The sequence below is a fragment of the Pseudorca crassidens genome, chromosome 10 (assembly GCF_039906515.1).
Source record: "Pseudorca crassidens isolate mPseCra1 chromosome 10, mPseCra1.hap1, whole genome shotgun sequence".
Lineage (NCBI taxonomy): Eukaryota > Metazoa > Chordata > Mammalia > Artiodactyla > Delphinidae > Pseudorca > Pseudorca crassidens.
This window is the reverse complement of record NC_090305.1, coordinates 60,644,337-60,661,393: the sequence shown is the minus strand read 5'-3', so window position 1 is coordinate 60,661,393 and position 17,057 is coordinate 60,644,337. Positions and strand designations below refer to the sequence as shown.

At 50.0% G+C, this 17,057-nt stretch overlaps 1 protein-coding gene and 1 long non-coding RNA gene across 2 annotated transcripts in view; one reads left to right on the top strand and one right to left on the bottom strand.

Moving 5' to 3' along the window:
- The first annotated feature begins 471 nt into the window (after positions 1-471).
- The window catches only part of SNRK (SNF related kinase), a 189,713-nt gene continuing 173,127 nt past the window's right edge, over positions 472-17,057 (top strand). Inside the window, exons 1-5 of the mRNA XM_067753883.1 lie at positions 472-1,419; positions 1,575-2,254; positions 7,169-7,306; positions 13,608-14,201; positions 14,978-15,207. The gene's annotated coding sequence lies outside the window, so the exon portion shown is untranslated. The remainder of the gene's footprint in view (positions 1,420-1,574; positions 2,255-7,168; positions 7,307-13,607; positions 14,202-14,977; positions 15,208-17,057) is intronic.
- LOC137232277 (uncharacterized) lies at positions 684-3,779 on the bottom strand. Its single transcript, XR_010946944.1, has 2 exons — positions 3,374-3,779; positions 684-3,222 (listed from the first exon to the last, which is right to left on the bottom strand). It is a non-coding gene; the product is annotated as an uncharacterized lncRNA (long non-coding RNA).

Below are 17,057 nucleotides of genomic sequence, written 5' to 3'. Positions count from 1 at the left end.
TCATCCCTGCAGGCTCTCCATGGTCCCCAGCCCTGGCGAATTTCACATTCCTATTCCTTCCCGCTCAGCCGACCACACCTTTGTCAGCAGCCTTTCACTAACTCTTCTTCACTTATCCAGCTCGACTCTGCCATTCGCTTCCTACAGAGACCCTGACCGATACCAGGATGTACCATACGCTAAAACTTTTGTGCACTTAAGGGAGAAGACAGAGTGAAAATACACGTTTGAATTTACAGAAAGGAATATGGGAAAGGTACATGAGAAACTAATAACAGTAGCAGGTATAGTGGGAGGAATCAGTGAACTGGGGCAGAGGTAGAGCGAGATTTCCCATTGTATCTAATTTATATTATTTTGATTTTGAACCGTGTGAATTATTATCTGTCACAGCGGTCCCCAGCCTTTTTGGCACCAGGGACCGGTTTCTTGGAAGACAGTTTTTCCACAGATGGGGTGGGAGGGCAGGGGAGGATGGTTCAGGGGGTAGTGCGAGCGACCGGGAGCGGCAGATGAAGCTTCGCTCGCTCACCTCCTGTGTGGCCCGGTTCCTAACGGGCAGCAGACTGGTACTGGTCCGCTGATCTATCACACAAAATTAAACTGGAAAGAATCTTCTCTACCCCCCATTGGATTATTTGGGAGAATTGTAGACTGAAATAAAAACACACCACGTGAGAGCCGTGACTTTCAGTTTTATTTGGGGATTTACCGAGGACTGTAGCCCAGGACACAGCCTCTCGGATGGCTCTGAGAAACTGTTCGGAAGGGGGGAAGGGGTGGTCAGCATATATGTGATTTTGGAGAAGGGTACCTGCAACCAAGCACACGTCTCGCTAGAAGGTTACCGCTAGCCACGGGGAATAGACATCTTACTTAAAGATTTTAGCGCTTTTCCAAGTATGAGAAGACGCAAGAGCTTGTGTTCATAAAATTTTCTCCTGAAAATATCTAACCGAAGGCTGTTCTGCCAGTTTTCCCAGAGCCCAGAGCACCTCATTCCTGATCTCCACCCTGAACTCCTTTCAGAGTGTGTTGAAGATCAGTGACGGCAGTGGTGGATGACTCAATCCTGGTACAGCTGGATGGCGAGCGATATTCTTGGGCTGGCAGAATTGGTTTAATCCCATCTAGACCTTTCACCGAGGCACCTCCAGATCTTGAGTGGGAAAAGCCACAGCACGGAGGGAAGTGGCCTCTCCTAGCTGGCTCCGTGCAGCTGGGCCACAGCCGCCCCATCTGCCTCTCTCCCTCCTCCTGTCCTTCTAGGGCTCTGGCTTCAGCCACTAGCGTACTAGAGGCTTTCCACCGAGAGAGACCACAAAACCAAATCACATAAGTGGAGAGCAAGGGGGGCCAGCGCTGAAAGCCAGCATCGTGGAGAGACAGCTTTCATCCTGCTCACTCCAGCCTTGACAGGTACTGTTCAGTCTGTGGTTTTTGCTACTAGAAGTTTCCAAAAGGCCCAGCAAGATGCATTCCTTGGTAGCTGACTTGCCATGTGAAATGCCCCAGGCACGTGGCCAGAGCTTGGACGATGTTCCCTCTAACCCCCCTTTTCTGTCTGACCCCAGGGCCTCACCCCAGATGAGGGTGACACAGACACGGAGCTCAGAACCACACTCAGTGAGGACCTCAACCTCCCATAAAGAGAACGTTGACCTTTGCTATTTCCCATCGGTTTTGTGGACTAATCAGAGGGACCAGCGGGGGGACAAAGCTGCATTCACCAAGCTTAGCGCTCGTTTCCTCCTTAATCCTCCGAGTCACCGTTATGAGGCAGGGAGGGGCCGGTGCTGTTACAGCCTTTTAGCCACAACAGCGGGTAATGAGCTGCCTGTGTCGTGCATGAGTCATGAGCAGAGTGAGCTCTAAGCCCTGATCTCTGGACCCTGGTGCAGCGTCTCTCCTCACCCTCAGCTGGGCACCAGCTGTAGGGGATGCCCTTCTGTCCCTTCACGTGGCTCTCGGCTTGCTGTGGGAAGGCAGGCATAATGGACACACAGATTGGCCTAGCAGGTACCTAAGCGGTGTGACCTCCAATTCAAAGATCTTCCTTCCGCCATGGGCCGAGACAGGTTACCATCTGTCCCCCTTTGGGGAGTTGGGCATCGTTCTTGGCAGCTCTGGCAGAAGCGAGCACCTGGTCCAGATGTTTGGGAAATACTGGGCGAGTGGCAGCCTGTGCATCCCTGAAGCATTGTCGCCGGGCCTCGATCAGATGTCACCTCACTCTGTTAAAGTGTCAGCCAAGGTTAGTTCGTCAGTCCGGCTGAACCCTGTGCAGAGACCGGCACGGGTGGGTTTTACTTGGGTAGGAGGGAGTCACAGAAGCGTCCGTGGAGTGGCGGGGCCTGTCCATATCGGAGGGAGATCTGAGGGCAGGAGGAATCCACGGCTGAGGCCGAGGCTGTGGAGAGAGACAAGGGGGAAGCAGGCCCTTCACAAGTGCTAAGGACACACCTTACCTCACACTACACTGAGCTTTGGGCAAAAGGCTTATCCCCTTATTCCATGTACTGCTCCTTTATCTTGCGCCAGGCTGCGAACGAAACTATCTTCACGTGATCTCACAGTTCCCAGGTGGACATCTGACACTCGGGTAAACTGCCTGTGTGTGTAGAGCCCAGAAATGGTTGGGCTGGCCTATGAACCCCTGTCTGCCTGGAGCCTAAATGTCCCCACTTTCCAGAACATTTCTGCACATTTACCCACAGATCTGAGCAAGTTGTGGGGAGGGAGGAAGGGAGAAATGAAGGGGACCAGCTCAGAGGCAGAGAGGAAACGGTGAGGTGGAGGCACGGGAAATCCTGGCCGTGGCCACGTATGCCGTCAGCACAGAACTGTAACTGGTTTAACGTCAAGGCCAGAGGCGGCCTCCACAGAATGGCAAGGGCAGAATGCATGTACTTCGACAGCTGGCCTTTAAAACACATGTTCCTTCAGCAATTGGAGACCAGGTGAACATCTGGATCTTCCTAAATCAAGCCTTTGAAACAAAAATAATTTCAGGTGACAAAGTAAATATGCTTCATGCTTTGTAGCTAGAAGTCTCCAGATCTCTGAGATCCAGGCTGTTTCTGCTCACCTGGTCCCTGCCTTTAATGGATTTGCTGGAAGGAGCTCCAGAGAAGAGGGGACGTCCTGATAAAGTTTGGCCCAGGAAACGAGGAGGAGGAAGGCAGACCCAGCAGAAGCTGATGGCCACGAACCTGGCAGCACCTGCAAAGTCCCTGAGTAGTCGGCCTCATTTGACTCTTCTGTGTTCCCTGTGGGCTCCCTCGGCAAGGGGGTCATGGAAGGTTCTGGAGCCATGTCCGCTTTGGGGTGTAGGACTCACATCCCCCCTCCAAAGTTCCATGGGAAAACTTACCGTGCAAATCAAGTTGCCCACCAGTCACTGTGACAGTCGCTTCCAGTTCTGCCTTGCTGGCTGACCTTGAGCCAGTTACATAACTTCCCCGTGCTTCTGTTTTCTTATCTGGAAGATGAGTGTGACACTAACATAACCTACCTCCTAGGGTCATGATGGGAATACAATGTGAGAAAGTATACAAGGGGCACAGGGCGCTTTGCAAGTGCGCTGTATTACGTGTCCTGGTGAGGCTGTGGAGATCGTGTTGTGGGGGGGGGGGGGATTTATCGCACCGTGCTTTATGTCAGAGGTCTTAGGTGACCTCCTTCAATGCCTTCAGTGATCCCTTAGGAAAGAGGTTATTGGCAGAGTTGACAGATAAGGACTCAGAGAGGACAAATAACTCTGCCCAAGGTCATGGAGTTTAGCGGCCAGGGCTTGAACACACCTGGGCCTGGCTTCAAGCACTGTTATGTGAATCAGGCCACGCCTCCTCCCAGAAGCCCCCGCCAGGCCTGAATTTATATCCGTGACACCTGCTTAGGTTGCCTGATGCGACCACAGCCCTGGCAGTAAGAGCGGGGAGCCTGGCCGCACTTCACTCGTACTCCCCAAGCCCCCGTGGGTGGGCCTTTTCTGTCGCTCACAGACAGTTGGTGGCCCAGTGGGGCGTGTGGCCAGAGAAGTTACACCAAGGAAACGGAAACGTGAGTACAAAGCTAGAAGAGGAGCTGGTATCCGCGGGCCCAGTCGTGAAGGGACGCATTCCAGCAGAAACACTTCTCTGTTTCCTGCCTGATCTTTGAATCGCCTCCTGGGGGAACAGGTCCCAGGCACAGCGATAGGGGAGGCAGGCGTGTGGGGACAGCACGTGGGTGACGGAGCGCCTAGCCTGGCCGGTCCTCACGGCTGTGACCTCACGTAATCTCCGCACCAACCATAGGAGCTGATGGTCAGTGTGCATTTTACAGGCCAGGCAGCTGAAGCCCATTAAAGTTAAACTAGGTGCTCAACGTGGAACAGCTGAGGAAGATTTAGCCCTGGTCTGCCTGGTCCAGAGTCTCCAGGTGCCCTGAGTGAGTCTCTGGGTGACCACCACCCTCAGGATACCAGTGATGCCGCTTGGATCACAGATGATGTGTGACCTGCACCTGCCAGACCTGGGCTCCTCACCGCGGCTAGAGTCCAACATTTCGATCCAGTGGCGTAAGGAAAGAGGCAGAGCTGGGCTTCCAGGAGGAAAGGGATTGGAGTGGAAGGAAAGAGGGCGACAGAAAAGGAAGAGGAGAGAACAGAAAGAACTTAGGGAAACAAGGACTTCAAAACCCTCCTTCTGGAGCCAACTGTGGGAGTGCAAGGTAGCTAGAAGCTACAGCAAATGACGTCTTAACTCGCTGTCTACTTGCAAAACAACAAAACAGACGTATTTAGCAGCCGAAGAAATGACTGCCTTTCTCCTGCCTCCGGGGGCTCAGGGATGGGAAAGCTCAGGAGAGAAACACAAGCTGTGGAAGAGTTTCCCAGATGGTGGGGAGACTTGGGCTGGGGCAGAGGAGGCACCCCGTGCAGAGATAGGTCTGATTTGATCAGATCCAGGGGGAACCTGCAAATGTTGGCTGATGTGATGAGGCCGTGACACATACAGACAGGCCACAGGGCTTGGGTTCATCCTCCCCAGGCCTCATCCTGGGCCCTCCTCTTCGTAACCCAAGGCTGGACCCTGTCATGCACCCCCTCAGGGCTCCCATACTTGCCTCTGGCTCACGTGCTGGCTTTGACCTTGATTCGAACAATGAAAGGCTCTGGGATTGGCTTGTCCAGCTCCCGCATTGTTTTCAGACAGAGAAAGAAGGTAGGAAAGGGCCTTTTCTTGGTCCTCAGCAAGCTTGCTTTTTGTTTCTGTGTGACCTTATTTCCCCGAAGGGTTTGAAAGCCTCAAGGGGTTCTTTCGAGGGTGGGTCAGGCCCTGGAAGGACCTCACTGCCACCTCTTTGTCCCAGATGGAGACCAGAAAGAGTCAGCCTGAGAGCGAGGTCAGTGTGGGGCTGTGTGGGTGGCGGCATTGCTGGTCACTGGTCACGCCCACAGGCTGAACTTCGGGCAGATTTGCTTTTTGCTGGGCGGGAGTCAGGCTTGTCAAGATGTTCCACAGCTGGGAGCACTTAGGTCAGACCAAGGTGGAGCTTCCGGGGAGGGTGGCCCGAGTCTGGCCAGAGCTGATGGGCAGAGCAAGCCCCAAATCCAAGGAGATTCTCCTAAGTCTGCCCGGAACAGAAGGAAAAACAACTCAAGAGATGGAGGACTAAAGGAAGGCAAGAGTGAGTGGTACAAAGGGATGGGAAGGAAGTTCTGGTTCTGTTGCCCCAGGGGGAGGCAGGAGGGGGTGTTTAAGGAAGCTGCAGATAGATCCCATCACTGCCCCTTCATCTGTACCGGTGGCTGCATATCAGAATCACGGGGCAGCTTTGGAAAACTACAGATTCCCAGGCTCTGCCCTCTGCCACCCCGGATTTGGCACTGGTACGCTGCATAGTCTCCCCAGGCGATCCTAACATGAAGCCAGAATTGAAAATGGTCAGGTGCAGGCCAAGGCTCCTGAAACTTCCATTGCATACTGATCAACCAAGGTCTCATCAAAGTGCAGATCCTGACTTAGCAGATGTGGGTGAAGACCTGGGAATCTGCATTTCCACCAAGCTCCAAGGTGATGATGTTGCTGCTGCTGCTGGTGTGGGGACCACTCTGAGAAGCTCGACTGTAAGCTAGACACCTGGGACAAAACCCAAGGAGCCCCAACACCAGAGGTGGACACAGAGGCTGGGAGAGGCCACGTAACTCAGGAAAGGGCCAGCCACCAGCTTCTTGACGGGGAAGGGCAGCACAGCCGGACCTCACACACAGTAGCTTATTTTTTGCTGCTGAAAGGCTCCAGGTTTCCGAGCAGAGTATTGAGATGAAGGAAGAACTTCTTTGGGAATGCTGAGCCACAAGTGGTCCCTTTATGGCTCAGAAAAGTCCTTTGGACACTCACGCAGAGACAGAGGGGATGAGATTCAAACACCCAAGTTGTTCCCTTGTGGACCCCTCCCATCTGCTTCAACCAGGACCAGGGATAGAGCAGGGGAGGGAGGGAGGCAGGGCCTTCAGCCCAGAATGCTCTGGGAAGGGACACTGTGGAGCCTAAGTGTGGCGAGTCCTCCCTGTGAAATAAGGTTGAAGACCCGGATACAGAGTCAGTCACTGTCAAAGGTCATGACTCTAGAACAGGCCAATTCTCCAGGGAGCCTCAAACGCTGGCAGCTCTGGGGCCCTGCCCATCCTACTGCTCCCAATTGGCCAGTCTCTCTCTCCTGGGTGCCTGGGGCATATGCTGAGGATGGTTGGCAGACACCCCAGCTGACAAGTCTGGCCACATCCTAGGAGCTGGCCAAGGCTCGGACGGGGCCCTCACGGCCGTAGTCTCAGCAAATTGGGGAGCAAGTGGCTTCACTCCCCCAACGTGGGGCTCAGCAACCCCACCCTCCCTGCGGGTCCCCCATCCAAGCATCTTTGGCCATGTTGGGAGGACTGTGTTGGTCCTGGTATTTTTCCTGTTTGTCCTCAGGTAGAGGTGATAAAAATGCCCCTAAGAAACTTCCTGTGAACAAAGTTATATTCTAAGGCTTTGGGAAGAAAGAAAAGGGGTAAAGAGGAAAGAAAGAGAGATACAGGAAAAAGAAAAAGGGCTGGAGCTTTGTAACAGGCATGCCATCTGTTTGCAATAGGAATGTCAATAACAGAGCTCTTCTGAATAGCTGTGTGTTGTTATTCTAGCTAAAATTAATCACCTGGGTGACAAAAGTGATGCGGACGAACAGCAGCCCGCCGAGCAAACCTGGGAGCTCACGATCCATCAGGCTGGGAGGACTGAGTTAGTACATGTGAAACCCCGAGAACTGGCCCTGGCCCACTGTGAGTAAACATACCCTCTCAGTGTACAGCTCGGAGATGAAACAGGCTCCTCCTGGTTTTCTTCTCTTCCATCACCTGTCTCTGTGGTCACAGCCTATCCTGCCCTTCCTGGGTGGGCAGGGGCCATGTCTCTGAGCCCTGGTCCTCCTTGCCTTCCACCCTGAGCTGAGTTCACTCTCCTTGCCCCCAGCCACCTTCGCCAAGCCAGGAGAGTCCCCAGCCTGCTGTCCCCCTGCCCCAGGATCCAGACGTGGACGCTGCTCTGCCCTCTGACTGTGACCTGTGACTCAGTTAGTTATGTGACCTGTGTCTCAGTGTCCTCCTCTGTAAATGGAGGTGAAGCACCACCTTGCAAGGGTGATCTAAGGTATAGTGTCAGGCACCTGAGTGTTATATAATCCTCTGCTACTTTTATTAATAATAGTGTTATCGTCATGGAAGTTTTCTTAGCTTCTCCAGGGACCAGCTTCTCACCGTTGTTGCTGCCTACATGGCTGACGTGGTCTAGCACGTATTCATTCATCAAATTCCTCAAATATTTACCGAGTGCTGACTGTGTGCTGCACCCTTGGGACATAACGATGTTAGAGATGTCCAGTGGTCCTTTTTTATTGAAGTATAGTTGATTTACAATGTTGCATTGGTTTCAGGTATATAGTGACTCCGTAGTTTTACAGATTATACTCCATTAAAAGTTATGACAAGATAATGGCTATAATTCCCATCAATATATCCTTGATGCTTATCATTTATACATAGTAGTTTGTATCTGTTAATCCCATACCCCTAACTTTCCCCATCCCCTCCCCTGTCCAGTGGTTTCTTTAATCCATTTCTTTGGGATCCTATTGTCTCCACTTGGTGGTATTGATGCTAGAGTACCATCTACTGCTTTGGGGGCACTTACCCTGTAATTTATATGCACATTTCCTCAGTTAGATCCTTACACAACCCTGGACGCTGAACTCTGCTCCCTTCATTTTCAGCTAAGGACATTGAGGCACAGGGAGGTCAGGTAACCTGCCCACACTCCCACAGTGAGGGCAGCGGCACTGGGCTTTGAACAGAGGCCTGTTTTTACCCTAAGCTCTCCACCATGCTCTGGGAGGCTTTGCTTTGTGGAGCCCACCTCCCTGTTCTGGGGGGCCGCCTTCCCTGGGCACGGTGAGACCCTCCCTCAGTTCTTTCCCCGAGAAACTGAAAATCCTTCTGCAGCTTTTAGTCTCAGCCACCAGAAAAACTTCCTGCAACTGGGAGTATCGGCAGTCAGCTCTTTCCGTGGGGCTGTGTGCACTCAGATTTTCTTTGGAGGTGCTGCGTGGAAAATATTAGCCCGTGAACTAAACAACTGTTCAGAGATGCCATTCAAAGAGGCATAAGCATTCCAGGAATTGTTGAGTGTGAAAATGGCACACAAGGGTCCAGGTTCCAGGCACAGACTTGGGGACAAAGCAAAGGCCATGTGTGTCCTTGAGCCCACAGATAGCTGTTCTGGGAGCGGGTCATCTGGGAGAATCTCATGACAAACGAAGCCAGAAGATGTTCCTTTTCTGATTTTAGATCCGCTCGGGCACAGAGGGAGAGCATGGGCGGCTGGCGTGGGACCCACCATGTCAGCTCTACCAACCAGGAGAGGCCCCTGCTCACCCTTGAAAATGCACTTGCCTTCGTCACGTACAGAAGGCCCAGACCTACCATCCCTTCCCATTGCTTCTCTTCAGCCCACCGGCCCACACACAATGATCTGAAGTTCTAGCATGCCCTGCACAGTGCAAGGGCCTGTGGGGGACACAGGAGGTCCAGTGTGGGAGCCCACAGCCTACAAGGGAAACTGGTTCTTTTGTCCATTCTTTTTGTCCTTTGCATCCTGGACTTGCAGAATTTTGCAAACTGTAACCACAGTGTTAAAAACATTGCCTGCCTTTTAACCCAGCGATTCCAATGTCAGGAATTTAGCTTTAGGAATCAAGCACGTGAACCAATTTAGCTACAAGAAGGTTTAGACCATTTTTATTTTAATTATTTATTTGTTTTTAATAGTAGCCAAGGATTGGAAACAAGCCAGATGACCGACAATAGGAGGTTGGTTACCAAAAGATGGGTATACCACACAGTGGAGTGATATTTGGCCGTTAAAATGATTTTGTAAAAGTATGTTTACTGAGGGCTTCCCTGGTGGCGCAGTGGTTGGGAGTCCGCCTGCCGATGCAGGGGACATGGGTTCGTGCCCCGGTCCGGGTGAGCCATGGCCGCTGAGCCTGCGTGTCCAGAGCCTGTGCTCCGCAACGGGAGAGTCCACAGCAGTGACAGGCCCGCATACCGCAAAAAAAAAAAAAAAAAAAGTATATTTACTGAAAGCAGAGTCCAGATATATTATCAAGTGAAAGGAGCAGTTGTAAAATATGCTGTGATCGCATGGCATGATCCTGTGTGTGTGTGTGTGTGTGTGTGTGTGTGTGCGTGCGCGCGCACGCACACTCCTCTCTCTGCACAGCAGTGTCTACACATGCCATGATGTTTGGTGTTTCATCATCCTGACGAGAACTGTGCAGGGCCCCCTCGCTCACCACTGGAAGAGTGAATCCCCACTTCCAAGGGGTCTAAAGGGGCCTTTTGTCTTTCAGAAGGTGTGCTGGTGGGGGACTGGGGGTGGGGATAGCTTATTTCCCCAAGACGCTTCCATCCAAGTGGAGGCAGCGCCCCTGGTATGACACCCCTGCACTCTCTCCATCCCTCCAGCTACCCCATCCTTGTCACCCTCCCTGGAGGGAGGGGCTTAATCAGATTGTGAGTTTGGGAGGAGAAGCTGGGTGGGAATCGCCCAAACCCTCTTGGGTCTGCTCTCCCATGTGGTAAATCTCACAGGACAGACCTCTTGGTTATGATGCGGTGAGTGAGATGCCTTATTCTGGGATTCAGTATTTGGAAGGACGTGTAGCCAGTACACACCTCTCCAACATCAGTCTTCTCTGTATCAGTGACCTTCTCGTCTCCATCTGCCTTACTATACTTTTGTTTATTTCTCAATTGGATCAGGACTCAAGTGAGGAAGTAAGAAAGGGAGTGCTATTCTCTGGGCCCCCCTCAAACACCTCAACATTCTGGGCCCCTTTTTCAAAACAAGCAATACTATACTGTAAGAAAGGGAGTGAAAGCAACTCCCCCATCTCACATTTCAGTTCCATCTTCAAATACATCAAGACGCCCTCTCACCTCACCACCTCCCTTATCCTGCTGGTCCAGATAACTAGCATCTCTCTCTTGGATTATTGCAATAGCCTCATCACAGGTCCCTTGCTCCTACCTTTGCCCGCCTGTAGTTTATCCTCAATGTTCAGTCAGACTGTGTAACTAACTGCTCTGCTCGAATCTCCTAGTAGTGTCCCATCACTAATCAGAGGACAGCCCGATCCTTTCGCTGGCCCTCAAGGCCCTGCACGTTCAGGCTCCGTGACCTCCCTATCTCATCTTCTACACCCCATCTATGCTGACACTCTCTTCCAGTCACACTGACCTCCCTGTTGTTCCCAGCATATACCTGGCACACTCCTGCCCCAGGGCTTTTGCACGTGCTGTTCCCTCTGCTGGAACACACTTCCCTATGGTCTCCAGATGGCTCAGTTCTTTGTCTCCTTCAGGCTGTTGCTTTCAGACTTTCCCTGATCACCCCATTTAAAATTTCAGCCTGCCTAACACTCCCAAAGCCCTTTCCCTGCTGTGATATTTTCATGGCGTTTATCCCCAGCTGTCGTACTATTTTTCTTGTTTGTTTATCGTCTGTCTCCCCCGATTAGAATGTCAGCTGGACAAGGGCAGAGACGTTTGTTCTCTCACTGCTATTTCCCCCGCACCTGGAAGAGTGTCTGGCACATCGTAAGCATTCAGTTAATATCTGTTGAATGAGTGAATGGATCTAAAAGGTGGGTGACTGACATAGTTTTAATTTATGGGAAAAATAAAAGAAGTCTGATCTACTGTGCACCAAAATGTCATGGAGAAATTCACAGCAAGTACACACAGACACAAAATGAGGCTTCCTCAACATTAAAACATTATAGTGGTTTTCTCTGGGTGGGGGGCTGCAGGTAAGTCTCTCTCTCTCCAACCACTACTTCTAATAATCTACAGTAAATATATTGTTTGTGGAATGAAGTAGAAGTAGAGGATTAGTTGTTGTTGTTTTTAAGTAGTGCTTGCTGTAAATGATAAGGGGCTCAGAGGCAAAGATTGTGTGTAGACATGTGGGCATTTCTTTGTCCCTCAAATAGAGACTTTCCATAGCCTTAGATGCTCCACCTCTTGCAGGATGGCTAGTTCTCTACTCATCAGGTGCTCTTTTTCTCCCCCCCACTTATTATTTATTTATTTATTTTTAATTTTTTTAAAAAAAAATTTTTTGGCTGCATTGGGTCTTCGTTGCTGCATACGGGCTTTCTCTCTAGTTGTGGCAAGCGGGGGCTACTCTTTGTTATGGTGTGTGGGCTTCTCATTGCGGTGGCCTCTCCTGCTGCGGAGCACAGGCTCTAGGCATGCGGGCTTCAGTAATTGCGGTGCGTGAGCTCAGTTGTGTCTCATGGGCTCTAGAGCACAGGCTCAGTAGTTGTGGCGCATGGGCTTAGTTGCTCCGCAGCATGTGGGATCTTCCCGGATCAGAGATCGAACCCGTGTCCCCTGCATTGGCAGGCGGATTCTTAACCACTGCACCACCAGGAAGTCCCTCATCAGGTGTTCTTTATGTGCACCAACTACATAGCCTCTGGCTGTACATGAGAAAGAGGCCCCAGGGTGTTTGGACTAGTGCAGTAGTCAAGCTGCTGTCACCAAGAAAGGAAGATACATAAACACTCGGACAGCCAATGGATGCCTCGCTTGGCATTCATGAGTAAACAAGCATAAATTTCACTGGGCTCTGTGGCTGACAAAGCATTTTCATATACATCATGTTACTTGGATCTTTCCAGTAGCTTTGTATGTTACCTGTCATTTCCTTCCCCAAGGAGGCTTAGAGAGTTTAAGTATTTTGTCCAAGATACCACAGCTGGTTTCTCCCACAAACAGCCAGGAAGTAACAAACAGGAGTATGGTCTGTGGACTTTCCTAAAAGGAGTAGCGTTTGGGATGAGCCAATTATAGCTAAACCCCTGGATTTCTTAGAGGAAACTGAGATGGAGAAGCACAGTAGGATATGTCTAGGAAAGGAGAGGCAACAACCCTGTTATCCTAGCAGTATGGGAGTGCCTCTTGGGCAGGGGAACTACCTTTGTTTGGAAAAAAGACCTTAATAAATACTTGGGGTAGAATGTGAGGTCTTGAAGTTGAAGCCACTCTGCCATACCAAAAAAAAAAAAAAAAAAAAAAAAATGTGGGAGGCATTTCTTTAACTACTAGGAGAGTCTGGGAGAGAATAAAGGAAAGAAGAAGGAGCAGGGGAAAGGGCAAGATGGAGAGAGGTGGGAGAGAGCAGGGAAGTGTCAGTGTGTGGTGGCCAGAGGCCACTTGGGGATCAGAGATGCTCTCTTGTTGGATTTTGAACTTGTGTTTCTGTGACAGAAATCTGTTCTCATTCTCCCCTTCTAGTCCATTCACTACTGAAATAGTTGGCAAATTCTGCTCAGCTCACAGATATTTTGTGTGAGAGAGAATCTTGATATATTTGACAAGAGTTGCGGCATGTAACAGCACAAAATAAGGACCACACACATAGAAGCAAACGTCAGGGCAGGGCATGGGAAGACAGAAGAAGCCATGAGCACGTGAGCCCCCTAAGGATGTGCAGAAATCTTGGGGGGTGGCTCTAGGTTTCTAAAGGTCATGAATCTGATGGCTCAAGCCAGCTTTACCTGGATCTCCACCAGGTGGGGGGAGGTAGCTAATAATCTGGGTTACATTCAAAAGGAAAATATTAGGGTTACATTTAGTGGAAATTTATTTTTTCCTCTAATCAGTTTCCCTTGCTTGAGTCAAAAAGCAAGAATAAATAAGTGGAAAGGACAACAAGCTTTTCCTGCCCCATTTCCTGCCTTTCTTGGGAACAAGGCTTAATGGACCATTTTTCTTTTACTAGACAATGTCACGTGATTAGTCATACAGAAGGTTTATTTACCAGGGCAGATTTTCAGATTCCAAAGAACTTGAAAAATGCTGCACAAATAAGTAGCATTAGGGTTTATCCATCACTCCCCTGTGAGTTTGGTCACCATGGGTCAGTCTCCCTGTTTGCCCGTTTGTTCCCATAGATTGGCCACTGCCAGCACTGGACATAAGCTGGTATTTTCCACTGTAAACCTTTTCTTCCTCCTAGGATTGGGCTCAGGCATGAGACTATGCACAGCTCTGACCATATCAGAAGGAACACAAGGTCCAGCCTTTTATATGGAGCATTCCCAGGAGGCAAACCAAGAGGCATTCTCCCCTCTCCTTTCTCATTTCACCCGTCCTTGTTGTCACTCCTCTCCAAGGAGCCTGCAAGAAGGGCCTGTGCCCAGAACAGTCAGGATTTCTACTTCAAGATGTGCCCTGGGACCATAGTAGGGACATGGCTTTACACCTTTCCAAATGCGGTCACAGCCATCATCTGACGCCACCCTACAACTGGGATAAGAAACCACTTTCTCCGAGTCTCGTTCCCCATCCTGTAGGGCAGGATCCTGAGGCATCTCAGGGTGGGGATGCTTGGAGGTGAAGACACTGGGGAAGCCGACCTGCCACGTTGGCCAATGACACCTGCTTTACTTGCACCATAATCGGCGCATCAGAAGAGCAGCCTCAGGCAGGTGCCCAAAATTGGGGGAATTTCTCTCAAAGAGGATCACCCTCTGACCAACCAATATAATATCTATCTATCTCCACTCTTCTTCGAAACTGCATTTCTCAGCACAAACCCACAAACTGGCAGGTGAGTTTGACCATCTGTCTCTAGGGATCTAGATTCCCATTCATCAGTCCCCCAAAGCCTCATTCAATTATTTCAATCTTAAAAACCATTTGAATGTCCATCCATGCATTAATTCATTCGGCATTGAATTGCCTGATATTATGAGGCACGTGGTGGAGCTGGTGGGCTGGGGACTGAGGAGAAGGCTGTGCTGCCCACCAGAGGCTTAGGGGCTTGTAGAGGGTGGAGGACATTGAACAAGCCTGTGGGGGCGGGGACACGGGAGGAGCTCTGACAGCTGTAGGAGCGGGTCTGCATGTGTGAGCGAGGGGCTTCCGGAGGGCAGGGTGTCCTCCCTGCTGTGTGCCCCTCCTCCCTCTGTCCCTCTCTGCTTCTCTCTGTGCCCATCTCCCTTCTTGTTCCCTTTTCCCTTCCTCCTCTGTCACCCAGTGACCATTTGTCCCCTTGCTCCAATCTCCCCACTTCACACAAAAAATGTTGTCCCTCCTCTGATTCTCTTTTCTCAGCCTGCCCCCATCTTTCCCACACATCAGCCAGTCCCTCCAAACCAATAGAAATTCTCCCCAATCAGAGGCAAGGAGGAAGCATCCATCCCAAAAAGGCAAGGAACAGAACCAGCGTGGAGAACCAGAATCATGTCAGACATTTCCCAGGGGAGAGGAGAAGGCCATAGATCATAATAAAAATGTTGCTCGCTGCCATGACAACCGCAGCCATTCAGCCACGGTACCAAGGGTTTGGAGGCAACAAAATCAATTGCATGTTTATTTCCCCAGCATGACCAGTATCCCTAAGGAAGAGGAAGCCAAGAAGGAGATGCCTTAGTCCTCTGCCTGTCACCTGCCAGAGAACCAGGATGCTTGGTGGGGCTGGCCTTCCTTTCTCCAAACTGCCATCAGTTGTGACATCACTGTCAGCTGTGCCCGGTGTCTAACTTTTCATCTGTATCGATCAGCATTGAGAGTCCGCTGGGTGCCCAGGTGGAGAGGCTCGGCCCCAGGCTAGTGTGAGTAGCCCCTGTCTCGAGGCACAGACAGAGCCACAGCCAGCATCGATGGGGTGGCCACAGGCCAGAGGGCTCAGTGCCAAAAAGTTACCCAGATTATGTTTGCGGACGGGAAGGTGGGAGGTGGAGCCCCACATAACAAAACAGGAAGCAGCATCATTATTAAGAATAAAGCCTAAACTCAACAATGGGAAACAGAATAATCAATAGAGCCCCTTTCCCGGCTGCAGCCCACATCACACAGCTGAAGATTTAAAGGGCCAGTTAAGAAAAGGCCATGAGGGGATCATTGAGCATTTCTGTCCCAGGTCATTTATGAATATGGACACGAATGTCCTCCAGCTGCGTTGTGAGCCAAGCCGGCCACAGAGTCAGAGGCAGGCTGTTCCTGAGGGAGTGGTGACGCCCTCTCCAGAGAAGCTGTCACCTGCTCTGAGACTGTCAGCAGGTCCAGCAGTACATGAGGGCCCTGGATATCTGATCTCTAATTGCTTCTGCACTGTTAGGATGACAGAGGAGGCTGAAGGGTGACTGGGCATTCTCCCCACACCGTATTCCTCCCCACCTCCCCAGGCATCATGCGGCTTTCAAGGGTCTCTGTGCTAACATAATATTGCCAAGTGCCAGGCATCTCAAATTGTGTGAGATGTTAGCAGAAGTATAAAAAATATTGACTGCCATAAGGAAGCTCCTTTAAGAGACTCCATCTGTGCTGGGCATTGGGGAAGGGGGAAGGAGGCAGTGGAGATAGATCGCACTGCCGCTGCCCATTCTATTAAATATGACGCCTGATTCAGAGCCACACAGGCATTTGTGAATCCCATTCCTCTGTTGGCTAAATGGAGCTCGATTTGTATGTGGATCAAAGAAAAGCTACTTATCCCTACTGGATATCTCCTTCTAACTCACTGGCATTGTTCAGCAGGGAAAGGTGAAACAACGGCTGAATTTATTCACAGACAGGAGCTTCAAAGCCCCAACATCAAGGAAATAGCTCAAAACTTCAAAAAAAACAGCTCTGACCTAAGTTCTCCAACATTTTATATTTTCAAAAATCACAAGAAACAGATGAGCTATCCAAAAAGAGCAAATTTCACTTCAATTTCCATTTAAATGCCTCAAAGCAAAAAAAATCCAAGAGTTCTGTCTCTTTTTGCACTGCTGTCAGCCAGGCTGGGAGCCCCTCATATTCTTTTCTCTTATTTTTCCACCTTGTGGTGAAGGTCTACTTTCCAAACTGGTGAGAGCTGAGGTTAATCAATATGACAGTTGCTCAATGCTTCAGCATAAGAAAAGTCGAACATTTACATCCAAACACCTCAGATTTACCACACCACCACATGGATCCACAAACAAACAAAACAAAACAAAAACTGGCTTTAAAACAAATGCCATTAGAAAACAGTTTCTTTAAGAGTTATACATACGCCTATTATACGTTCTATCCCTAATTACTTATCCAAGAAAAAAGAAGGCACGTGTCTATATAAAGACTTTTACATAAATGTTCATAAGAGCTTTGTTTGTAATAGCTAAAATTGAAACAATCAAAATGTCCATCAATAATGAATAAGTAAATATGGTATAAACAAAATAACCAAACAGATTGTGGTATATCCATACAATGGAATACTACTCAGCAATGAAAAAGGGAGAAACTAGTGATACAACCAACAAGGTGCATGAATCAAAATAATTATGCTGATTGAAAGGAGCCAGACAAAAAGGAATTTATATAAAACTTTAGAACATGCAAACTAATCTGTCATGACTAAAAGCAGGTCAGTGGTTGTCTGGGAGGAAGGGTCCAGGGAACCAGAAGGACAGATTGCAAAAGGGGCAAGAAGAAA